Here is a 10,488-nt window from a genome sequence, read left to right on the forward strand (position 1 = left end):
ATCAAGCTCAGACACTGCAAGGAGACATGCCTCTAATCCTCAGCAGCTGTCTCCTCCCTCACCTTCCCCACCCCTCTGAGAGGCAGCACTTGACTAGGTTGTTGAGGCACAAGAGGAAGTAGGGAGAAGTAGGAAATCCTTGCAAACAGGGAAGCCTGAGGAGATGGCCAGGAGACATTGCCAGGAGCAAGCCCCAACTGTGAGATGCCTCTGACCCATCTCCACCTTACTAGCTCTGCTACTTTGCTGAGCCTCTCCCTCTAGTTTTGCATGGCTTCCTGTTTTTATCATGGGTCTTGACCATCACCCCCTGTTCTGGTCATTTGCCTGTTATCCTAAGATCTACCTTGCTTCCTTCCCAGCCATGCCTCCTTCCGAATCCAGAGGCTTGCATTTTGGAAATGTACCTTGTCCTTTGGTTTCCAGTTAACAGTGGGAGATGCTGGAGATGGGTTGGAAAATGGAAGAAGAGAGAAGCCAGGGTATTTCCTGTGCCCCACCCCCATTCTGCTTTGGGGACCTTGCTGAACAGTCCTGTCCCCATTTTGCCCCACCTGGGATCTGGAACCTACCACTTCCCCCTGTCTCCCATCTGGTATAGGGTGGCTTGCTGCCATAACTGATCCCTGGAGAGCTACAACTATACAACTGGTCCTTTCTGCTTTTTGTAAATCCTTATATGAACAAATTTCTCTTCGCCTTAGGGTGTACCTCTGTCAGTAGAGTGCTCACCTAGTGTGCATGAAGTCTGAGTTTGATTTCCAACAGGGCATGGAGCCCACACTAGTAATCCTAGTATTTGAAAAGTGCAAATAGAAGAATCAGAAGTTCAAGGTCATCCTCGGTTACATAGAGATTGCAAGGGCAGCCTAGGGTACAAGAGTCCTGTCTCCAGAACAAATGGGTAGATAGATAGACTCTTTCACTTGATCTTCTGTGTTGAGTGGAGACTGATGTTCCCAGAGAAACCCATTGTTACATCCCAGGGGAAGAAGCTTGCTACTCTCTCCATCACACCCGGCCCATGGTCCTGTAAGGGTTAACCAGTGCTGAATGGTAGATTTCATGTAATTGCCTCTTCTCTTGTTTTCCTTTTCTCTCAATGGATGGTTAACTAACTTCTTGAGGACAGGATTGCCATCTATTCACCATTGTGTCCCCAGCACCTAGGAGAGTGCTAGCATCCAGGCAGTAGTCTGAATGTCTAGAACCTACCGCTTGATGCCACTGCTTCTATCCTAAGATCTCATATTATCATCTGTCAAAAAGAATGGGGCTTGTCGTTAAGTAGCTACTGTTACATGTCTGGGATTCTGTGACTTTCCTTTGCAATTACGATTATAATTCAGCCAATTTGGAAATCACTCAGAATGTCTAATTTCCTTGTCCAGGGTTGTCAGTGTGGCTAACTGAAGTCAGAAATCACTGACTCCTCCAAGGCTTTGTTCTGCTGGTAGACCATCTGTCCTGTGAACCACAGCTCTGGAGTAAGTGCTCAAATGAGTGCACCCATTAGGAAGACTTAAGAAGCCATCATTCAGTGTCAGCAACAGCCTGACAACAAGGGCTGCTTGCAGGGAGCACTGCAGATGTCAATAAATACTTAATTAAAGTACCAGAGTCTGGCAGTGCTCAGCCATGTTCCCTGGAACCAGCCTCTAAGTCATCTTTGGCAATTTGGAGAAGGCTGGAGCCTTTTGTTTTGAACTTGAATGCAGCCACAAGCTGAGCAGTTATTTCCAAGTGGACACTCCATAGCATCAGCATCCTTTTGAAATGTGGGTTTGGGGCTCATTTTAGACAGTTCTTACAGCCCATTGCTCCTGCTCATCACTCCCTCACCAGATCCTAAGTCCTTCCTCTGTTCCCTCCTACTCCATTCTTCCCCATCCCTCTTGTGGATAGCCTACTCTGTATACTTATCTTTGATTGACAGATTTTCAGAAACTCAGCTAACTTGTTCATTTTCTTCTTTTATACCTTTTTATTTGTTTGGGTTTTTTTGCACCAATCTGAAGTAGGGATTTAATTTACTTTTAAAACAATGTATAACCAGATTTCCCACCCCATTTTTCTGTCAATTCTCTCCTTTTATAGTAAATAAACTTCCTCTGATGGATAAAAGCAGTGACCCAAGACCTCCTTGTTCACTCATGATTTCAAAAGGAGGGCTTTAGTGCTTTAAAATCAAGTTGATGGGGCCAGGGGTTGAGTTAAATGGCATCATGTTCAAGGCCCTATATTGTATCCCCAGCACCGAAAAACAAAAAAAGAAATCAAATCAGAATTTTGCAGATATTTTAGATTTATGTTTCTATCGCATGTAAATTGTTACCTTTTTCTCTAAGACTGAGATTCCTTTTTATTATGAATGAGTTAAATTTTATCTAATGCCTTTATGTTACTAATGAATTGCTTCTGTTTTTCTTTAATCTCTGTCTCACTTTTGTTCTGTGATCAGGGTCTTGTGTCATTGTCATCTAGGCTGGCCTCAGATGAGCTTGAACTTTTCTGATTCACTTGTCACCACCTCCGGCTGGGATTACAGGTATGCACTGTCAGACCTGGGTTAGTGGTACTGGGAATTGGAGCCAGGGCATTCATGTATAGTGAGATATCCACCATGCCCGTTTGAGCATGGTCTCAGGTGAGGACGTGACAGGAAGTGAGTTTAGGTCTGGGATCTGGGCAGGTAGCTCTCTCTCGAATCCGGTCGGGTCACAGGGAGCAGCCTGTGCAGATCCTTAGAGCAGGAACCTGCGGCGGCCATCTGCTTCTTCTGTAAGTGACTTCTCCCAGAAATAAATTGTATTTGATATTTGAACCCAGTCCTGTGAATCATTATCCATGCTGCCACACTCATGTATGCTAGACAAATGTTCCACAACTGAGGGCCACGCCTAGCCTTCTCTAATCTCTTAATATGGGGAAATTATTGATAAATTTGTTAGTAGTAAGATACTTCCATATTTCTAGCATAACCTATTTGATGATGAGGTGTTATCAGTAGGTATGGATAGACTTTAGTTTTTAACTCTGTGTGTGTGTATGTGTAAGATTGTAATTTAAAGAAAATCTGGTAGAACTCTTCCACAGAAACATCCAGGCTTATGACTTTTGTTGGGTACTAATTCAAATGTATTTTTGTCTCCATTTTGTTTGTTTGTTTTTGTCTTTTCTTGAGTTAATTTTGGTGTAGGAATTCATTAGGACTTCCAGGAAGCTCATGTATTGTCGGAAGTCTTCTGTGACTACCCCCTGCCAAAATTCCACTAAATGACCTTCCTGCTGCTCCCACACAGGGCAGTGTTGTCATTCACTACAATAGTAGCCAGTGAATATCTGTCAGATGTGCCAGGGAAACCACATGGAATAAAACAGGCAAAAATCCCTGTTCTCACAGACTATACGCCCTAGCAGGTGGAAGCAGTAAATACTACATATGAATGAGCTGTGTGGCATGCTAGAGGAAAACAAATGAAACAAAACTGAAAATCCAAGGAATGCCAAACAGGATGGCCTGGGTTCTAAGACTTAATGCAGTCTTCAAAGAGACTCAGAAGGCTAAGGCAGGAGGATCACTGAAGTTCAAGACCAGATTGGACTAGACATTGAGTACCAGGTCAGCCATGACTATTCATTATGACTCTCTGTCCTCAAAACACAAACCAGTTGGTAGGGTGCTTGCCTGGAACGCACAAAGCCCTGCGTTTGATCCCAGCACCAAGTGTGGTGACAAATTGTAAACCTGAGAGGTGGAAGCAGGAGGATGAGAAGTTCAAACTCATCCTTAGCTACATAGTGAGTTTGAGGCCAACCCGGGCTACACGAGACCCTGCTTTAAACTAACAAACAGAAGAAAAGAACAAGAACGAAAAAATGAATTGGGTACTTACAGTGTCTAGGTGCTAAGATTACAAAGGGAATGAAGCAGACAATAGTTTTGCTCTTGTAGAGTTTATATTCTGGCAGAGAGACAAGTGAAACACAGGTGAATGATCAAATCAATACTATATGAAAGAAATCAGCAGGAGCTTTGACAGAGACAGCAGGGATGCTTGTTTTAAACAGATGTCCAGTGAAATCCCTTTGAAGAGATGGTCCTGAAGCTAGATGTCAAAACTGAACAGAAGCCCCTGGAGCGGGGTGTCATATTGGAATGATACACTCACCTCCGGTCTTTTCCAAGAACTCAGAGATCCTGGAGGGCAGATGCTATGACTCATTTGTGTTTCATTGTAGCACCAGGGCTGGCACATATAGATGTTCACCAAATGTCTGTTTTACTCTTAGAAGAAATCAAGAGTAAGAATTGAATATTGCCATTAGCTGGCTGGAAGAATCAGGGTTTGTGATACAGGCAGCAGATAGCTAAGCAATGACAAATAGCACCTGGCATTGCAAAAGAGACCTCCCAATCACTCTCTGCTTAGTCATTGCAATCCAGATGAGAGGCAGACTAGAGTTAAGTTTATTCAAGACAGAGTCCAGGATCCGTGCAGCTCTAGCACCTGGGGATGGGATGTGTATTAGCTGTGGGTGGGACTCTACCCTTCTATCTCTGTTGTCATCCTCTCTGCCATGTCCGGTGGAAAGGTAGGCCAGGTGGCTGAGCTGGCCCTGGTTCTCCCATCTTAGTAGTGTCCAAACTCCATGGAAAGGTCCGTTACCGGCTGGATCCAGGACAAGACCCAAGTCATCCTTGTCAAAAGGATAGGTACAACAAATGTCTCTGAGCACCCAGACCGTCTTCCCAGATTATTCACTGTCCTGGGACACGTCCTCTGGTCACCAGGCTGTGGTTGATTTAAATTGCAGCAACACTTGCTGCCTGTCTCGAGGACTTTGGTAGGATTAATGGACAAGATCTACACCCAGCAGGGAGAAAGTGTCTTCTGTGATGTGTCATCGAACCAGTGACAGCATCTGAAATTAACTGGGTCAATGTCTCCTCATTTCCCAATTGAGTGCAAGTGACATGTGCTGCCCACTTGCTCCACGCAGCCTTCCCAGATGGTCTGAAGTGTGTTTACTTTACACATGTGGGCGTTTGTGTGGCACTGCTAATGCTTTATGGGAGAGACCAGCATGTGACAAGGTCAGAAAAATAAGCCTTTCCACTTGCTGAGGTTGGACTTAAGAACTGAGCCTCATCCTCGGCCCCAAACAACATTTAAAATTACATTAAATAGCAAGGTCTTGTTTTGATATTTACCCGCCTTTTTGTATGTGTGAGTTCTGAAGGCGTCAGAACCTACTAATTTCTCCCAGATACTATCAGTTAGGACTGAATGTTCAGTCGTGGCTTGCTTCACCACACGATGGTCAGAGGATGGATGAGTCATGGCAGTGTGAACATCTCGGAGTGAGTTAGACAGCTATGACATCACTGAGCTAGCTACTCTCATGAGGCCACTGTTGTGTTCTGTTCTGTGGTCCTCGACGGAAACATCATTACGCAGCTCTGTACCAAAGGCAAAAGTTAAAAAGGAATCTCAGCTACTTTATGTTGCTTGCTGTAGGGTCTGTAGACCTCACTGTGATGCCACCCACTGTCCTCCGGCAGAGAAATCCAATACACCTTAGGTGATCATTGTCACTTAGTTTCTGACCAGACTGCCACTATCTATGCATTTCACACAGGGACAATGTGTTTGTTTGATTGTAGGGCTAAAAACCTGAGATTCAGGCGGTGCACAGATGCCAGAGGTAAGTAGAAGCCTTACAACAAGGCATGAGCCTGGCAAAAGTCTGTGCAGCAAATGGATGGAATTGTTAAATTCTCAATAACTGTGGTTCAGGAAAACAAACCCTTTAAAAATTCTTTACATTTTATAGATGCTCACAGGCCAGTCTGTTAAAGCAGATCATTACTCTATTGTTGTTGTTTTTTTTAAAAAAAGATTTATTTATTTTCATTTTGTGTGTGGGCTGTTTTGCCTGCGTCGGTCTCTTTACCACATCCATGCAATGCCTGATAAGACCAGAAGAGAGCGTTAAATCCTCTGGAACTGGAGGTACAGTTATGAGCCATTGTGAGGGTGGTGGGAACCGAACCCCAGCCCTCTGGAAGAACAGCCAGTGTCCTTCACTGCTGAGCTATCTCTCCAGCTTGACTGCTATTAATATTATTCCATTTTTATTAGTTATTAGAGAGCTTCAAGTTTCATATATGCTTTGATCATAGTCAACCCTCATAGCTCTTCCCAGATTCACCCCTCTTCCCTATTCACGAAATTTCATGTAACTTTAAAAAAATCTTGATTGTGAATCATTCTTGCTTTTAGAAAAGTATATTGCAATGTTAATTCTTAATATCTAGGAACTTCTAAGTGTTAGCCTGAGGCAAACTAGAAATATCAGGGATTTCGGAGAGACTGGCATCATGACAAAGGAAAAGGAGGGAACTGGCTTCCGCAGGAAATCCCCACTTGCCCAGGAAAATGCCATCGGTGACATTATTGCAGTAACTTTCTCTCTTAACTCAGTTTTTGTGTTGTTTCTTTCTTTATCTTATCCCATCACTCATGGCTCCTAAGATCCCATCACCTCTTGCTATTCTCCTGTGTTCCCGAGTTCATTTAAGTCCTCTTGGGACTAAACACAGCATATTCCTGGACTGGACCTAAAACCCAGGCAATGAAATAGAGAGGGAAATGAAAAGAAAGTGAGTGAATGAAGAAGGGGAAGAGGGTGAGACCCCTGTCTACATCACCAATGTGTCTCCTTGCAGCATGAGCCCATCTAGCACGAGGGCCACTTGGAGACGTGCTCCTGGATTGACATCTCTTGTGCTGGCTATGAACTGAGCCCGGGCACCTGTGTGTAGTCATCTAGACTTTCTACCACCCCACAGCATCAGGTTGATCTACATTTCTGGGTGGCTGCCTCAGTTTCCCTGATAAGCAAATCAAGCTTACCCAGGTCCTGAGCTTTTGGGTCTGGTGGATCCCAGCCTAGCTGACTCTGTCCTATCCAAAGTCCCTTTAATTATTTCTTGTGCTGCAGCAGGCTAGTTAAGGATGCATATCAAATCAAAGTAAGTTCACTGCCTTGGAGCTGTGGCTTGTGCACTTAAGGCTGTAGGCCCTTCCCTCCACTTTGCATGCCAGGAAAACAGCAGTGAAAGGGGCTGTAGCTTCTCTCCTCTGTGGAAGAGCCCAAAGATGAGGAAGGTACTTAGCCGGGAATGCATTTGTTCACAGTGGTTCAGCAGCTTTTGGAGCGCTTTGCCTTGAGTCCTGGTCCTGCTCTTTCTGCACCCATATATGAGATAGCTTGTGCTTAGCACCTCTCCGAGGCTCACTGGTGAAACCACAGCTGCTGCCCACCTGCTTCTCCGGCCTGCTGGGAGGCCCTGCATGGGAGCAGCTGGCCCACAGAGCCTTCCATCTTTCAGCCGAGACACCCCCCTCCCCCGGCCCCTTCTGCCCCGCTCTGCCACAATGCCCTTCGGGAGACTAGAGGTATGCTGTTCTAAAAAGAGTGGTGTCTAGGAAACATGGCTCAGCTCTCTCAGTCTGTAATCCGGGTGTGAAGGGTTAATGAGCAATGACCTAAAGCCTCAGTGGACTGAGAAGCCGTGGACAGGAAAGTTGACTCGACTGACAACACCACTGGAAGCTTCTGACGAGGAGATCCACGCTCCAACCCCACTGCACAGTCCCCTCTCTGACGGGAGACTGCAGCCCTTCAGTCGCTCTGAATAAAGAACAATTCCGCTTCTGGAGATTCCTGTCTGCCTTCTTTTATTTCCACGTCACTCCATCAATCCTGATCTAACAGGGCGTACAGGACTGGCTTTATGATGTGGCGCTGTCCCGTCCGTCCGTCCGTCCGTCCCCGTCCCCCCCCCGTCGTCCCGTCCCGTCCCCCCCCCCCGCCAAGGGGAAGGTGCTAAAGGCCTGGGTGCTTCTGGAAGCCTCTCAGGAGGATTTGTAGCGAATGGCCGTTGCAACAAGAAGCAAGATTAGAAAGCCCTTTATTACGTTAATTACCCCTCTTGCAGTGGCTTCCCAGGAAGCTTTTAACATCATGCATTATGGTTGCACCAGCTTGGGCTCCACATGGGGAGAAGGAAGGCTCGTCAATTATACATGGTCCGGGTGGGTGGAGTCAGTGCCCCAGGAGAGGCTCAGTATTGACAGGCCACAGGCTTGGACCTTTGATCCCTTGGGAGATGGAAGGAATGTGGCTCCTTTCCTAGGCTGCTTTACCTGGCTCCACCCCCCCCCCACAGGCTGGGCCTCTTGGGGTAACTAGGAGTGAAGAATCATCTGGTGATGAAGCATGAAAAGGGGAGACACATCATCACTGGAGATCTCTGCAGAACCAGTGGTTAGCAGGGTGAACACAAAACCGGAAGAGCTCATTTTTGTTGGTTTCCGGGGCTGTGCTAAGGCCCTGGCGAGTGGGTGGGGACCTTATTGCAAAAGTGTTGTGGAGTGTCTCATTCAGTCTCAATTTACAGATGAGGGCACCTTCCTCAAGGGAAATGTGACCCATCCAAAGTCACACAGCAGGGTCATTAGGGAGGTCCTATTACTGGGAACTTGGTGGGGAGGTGTGGGGTGAGGGGGTAGGAGGTGGGGTGGGGGGTAGGCTCGAGCGAGCTCATAGTTCCCTTGATGCTTGTTTCACGAAGTTTCCTCGGTTTGAGGGTTAGTATTCCGTCACTCAGCAGGCACTGGGTAGGAGGGCCGGCACTCTAGCTCCAGGCCTCCATCCCAACTGTTTCCCCACACCTGACTCACAGGACACATCGTGTTGAGGCCCCACCCTCTGGAAATCTGATGACCCTGTCAACACAAAACACAGCTCTCACCTCCAAGGGAGGAAGAGGTAGCTTATGCTGAAGCTACATTTGAGTGATTAGGACCCAGAAATAGATTAGTTACCTCCAAATTCCATGCTCCAATGTGGAAGACGTTTCATGCAGTTTTTATAAGTAACAGAATAAAGATCATAAATCAAAACATACTAACCCTGCTATGCAGTCTCCACTCCCAGGAGAAACGGCGGCCCTCCTGCTGTTCTGACTAAGGAATAGTCCTGCTTCTGCAGATGCCTGTCTGCATTGGTGGGAACACCAGAGAGGTAGGGTTCCAGCCAGGTGGAGAAGTCTCAGGTCCAGGTCTCAGATGCTATCTGACAGCAAGCATTCCTAGCCCTTTGGTTGGTGGAGAATGAGGTTTTTGTTAAACTAATATATTCCAATGATTTTTATTAAGATGTTTTAGGTCTGACACAGAGGTGGACAAGGAATGGCTCATAACTGGCCAGTGATAGCAAAAGATAAATTGTAATTAGACTCTGGACCTGCCACATTCCAACTTCTCCAGTCATCCAGGTTTGAGTCAGTGAGTCAGATTGGCAAACACAGTTTCTTTCAAAGGATTCTTGGTCATAATGTAGCCTTTGGTCTCTACCACCAAAGCCGTCAGTTCCACCAGCTGCCCCGGGACCAAAAGCCTCAGTAGTGTCACTGAGCACTGGGGGTGGAGGTGGAGGATGACTGACCACTGGCCTGCCCATGGGGGCTATGAAGGTCATGGTGGAGAGGGTAAGGGCTTTGGAAAGCCAGAGCAGGGGCTATCTTGGACAAGGAAGACGTGATGTGAGTGGAGCTGTGCTTCTGGGTAGAAGACTAGATCTTAGGAAGAAGGTTGTCACCAGGCCACCTGAACAAGCTGCTGTCCTGCCTGAAACCCCCCAAGACCTTTATTTCCTCTTATCCTTGGGACCAGGGGCTGTGTCCTCAGTGGGCCTATTCCAGGAGCTCTGTCTTTGCCCACACTTTTGCCTCGTCAGACCCTCAAGGATCGGTTTCACGGCCACCTCTGCCTTCCTGGCCTCATGCATTGCCTCTTGTGGGCCGTGCTCTGTGCCAGCCTTCTGCTGACTCTTCCCTTCTATCCAGCTGACTATTCCCACCTTGCTGGGGCTGGAGCTCCGAGTCTCCCAGCTGCTCCATCTCCAATGTAGTTCCGAGGCTCTTCTGGGGGTTTCATTTCTGCTAACTTTTAAACCTCCAGGACAAACAGCTGAGGTGTTTATTGAACATATCAAATCGAACCCGTTGCCAGGTTCTCCCAGCATTCCTCAACCCCTACCTGTTACAGTGTATGACTGGCACACCCTGCCCCCTTACACTGAACTCTCCAGCCCAGGGACTGGCCTGCCCTTCCCCCAGAGGCTCTTACCTATATAATCCAGACAGGTTGCGCGCCCCTGTTTTGTACCTTTGGCCTCCTGGCTGCTGCACCTCGTTCCCCTCTTGCCCCTTTCCCTCCCCCCTCACATGGGGCTGGGTGGCGCTGGCCTCCCTTTCAAGAATGCTGAGTTATCGCAGTGGGGACATGGCACCTGCTCTGACACCTGGCAGTGTAAAGGACTGAATGTGACCCCCTCACATCCCTATGGTGAAGCCCTAACACCCATTTTAATGGCGTTTAAAGATGGAGTCCTTGGAAGGAGTTAGGTTTAGAG

Source organism: Mesocricetus auratus, unplaced genomic scaffold, assembly GCF_017639785.1.
Source record: "Mesocricetus auratus isolate SY011 unplaced genomic scaffold, BCM_Maur_2.0 Super-Scaffold_4256, whole genome shotgun sequence".
In the NCBI taxonomy this organism is placed as follows: Eukaryota; Metazoa; Chordata; class Mammalia; order Rodentia; family Cricetidae; genus Mesocricetus; species Mesocricetus auratus.